Source organism: Hylobates moloch, unplaced genomic scaffold (assembly GCF_009828535.3).
Source record: "Hylobates moloch isolate HMO894 unplaced genomic scaffold, HMol_V3 SCAFFOLD_15, whole genome shotgun sequence".
Taxonomy (NCBI): Eukaryota; Metazoa; Chordata; class Mammalia; order Primates; family Hylobatidae; genus Hylobates; species Hylobates moloch.
Window position 1 is genome coordinate 21,150,498 of NW_026652290.1, and position 2,224 is coordinate 21,152,721.

Sequence of the window (2,224 nt, forward strand, 5' to 3'; positions counted from 1 at the left end):
AGTAAGTTATAGAAATCTAAATATAAACTAATCTCCAGTAAGTTTTAAGATGGCAGTCATCATCTTTGTGAAAAGTTGAACATTACCAATGAAGTCTAATCATATCTTTAGAAGGGGTAAACAGTGATAGCATTTACTGAATTGGAATTACTATTAAAATTCAAAAACTGAACATACTCATTTAACCACAAGCCAGTCTTAGTTTTAAATCAGGAGTGCCCAATAAAATATTCTGTCAGTCATTCATGATCTGAATTCTGGTGTATGAGATCTATTAAAGTATGGTACACATAGAAAAGTCATGAGACATTTCCATTTTGTAATAAATAAAGCAGTGGCCAATTATTACTCATTAGTAGCTTTTTTTGAGATAAGCTATCAAGTCTGCCCTTTCTGCCTTCTTCTTAATGCCAGCAAAGATCATTTTTGTTCCAGGGATGTAGTTCTTGGGATTCTGCAAATACTCCATCTCTGTATCCTCTCCCCAGGTGATCCCTTTGTTCTTATTGGCATCTTTGTAAGAGAATCCAATGGCCTGACCAGTCTTCCTCCCAAAGAGACCATGGAGATTAGGCCCAGTCTTGTGCTTGCCTCCCTTTTAGGCTTGGGGCACACTTCTGAACAAAAATCTTCTTGCCTTTCTCAACATCACTCATATTTAATTCTCTTTTTCGTCACTGGTGCAACGAAAGCTCCTGCTCTGAAGCTGGATGTCCCACTCCCTGCCATGAACATTTTCTAAAGGAGTGATGGAAGAAGAGATTTTCTCATTCTTCTAAAAACATATATAAATAATAAATGTAAAATATGTGTACGAATCCTCAAATTAATTAGAACAATGTGAAAAGTAATGAGAAATAAATAATATAAAAAATAATATTTTTAAAAGCTCATGTAGGTTCTCCTTACTTCCCCCTGCATCTCATTGCCCTTTCCAAAGGATTAGCACAATGAACAGATGGAAGTAATTCTTCTTGACCTTTTCCGAAGGATTTTTAATCTGTGACTCTATTTATATATATATCCATATATCTCTCTCCAAAGCCTTGGTGAGTTTAGTATAACATACAAAGGATAATTAAGGGATGAAATATCAAGAAAGCAAACAATATGTATATATATTTTTAGAGTAAATGAAGCATTTGGTAAATTGATTAGCACAATTTTTAGCACAAGGTTTTAAAGAAACCATGTTGGGAACTGGATTACACAATACAATTATATCTTAGATTTCAGAGTAAACGGAAGTAATTTTCTTCAAATATGATTGAATGAATGTGATTATTTTTCTTGTGTGTTAGTGTACTAGCACAAGCAAACTGACCTGAATGCATAAGTAATTTTTTCCTAAAATTTTTCTGCAATTGTCAGAGACAGATTAATTAACCTTAAAAACATTCCCTAAGTTCACATAAAATATATAAAATGCTGTTTATTTAGGGAGAGTAATTAATTTTCTTCAGGGGCTAAAATCACATTCCCTAAAGCAAAATCATTCTGACATTATCAAATATCACAGTGTGGTTAAAGAACAATTATAAAGTAATTTACAGAATAAATCTTATTACTTTTCAGAGGCCTTTGGAATTAAGTGAAAGAAAATGTTACTATATTTGACTTTCAGCCTTCTTTCCTCAGTTGAACATGCAGAAATAAAAAGTGAAATTTCATTACCTATGAACTATTAAGTTCAAATGACCTAAAAATAATACCTTTAAGACATCCTTGAGCACATTTCTTTTTCTCAAAACTTATTGCCATTAAAAAAAAATTGAAACTTTTAAAAACCAAGACACCAGACTTTCTTCACAGTAATGTAGCTTTAACTTCTGAAGGGTGGTTAGGATTTTGTTGTCATCTGTTGATTTCCTGGATTAAAAATAATCAATGATTCATTAATTTGTCAATTGATTTTTTTCTATCAAAAATTATTTGTTAAATGTAGACTGTATTAAAAAACACATCTAAAAAGCTGTGGGCTGTTTAAAGAAACAAATGTATTTATATACTGTTGGTGAGAATGTAAATAAGTTCAACTCCTATGGAAAACAGTATGGAAATTTCTCAAAAAACTAAAAATAGAACTGCTATTCAACCCAGCAATCCTGCTACTAGATATCTACCCAAAGGAAAATAAATTGTTTTATCAAAAATCCACCTGCACTCATATGTTTATTGCATCACTATTCACAATAGCAAGGTCATGGAACAAACATAAGTGTCC

At 31.8% G+C, this 2,224-nt stretch overlaps 1 pseudogene; it reads right to left on the reverse strand.

Moving 5' to 3' along the window:
- Positions 1-352: 352 nt before the first annotated feature.
- Positions 353-656, reverse strand: LOC116484189 (cytochrome c-like; annotated as a pseudogene).
- Between the last annotated feature and the right edge of the window lie 1,568 nt (positions 657-2,224).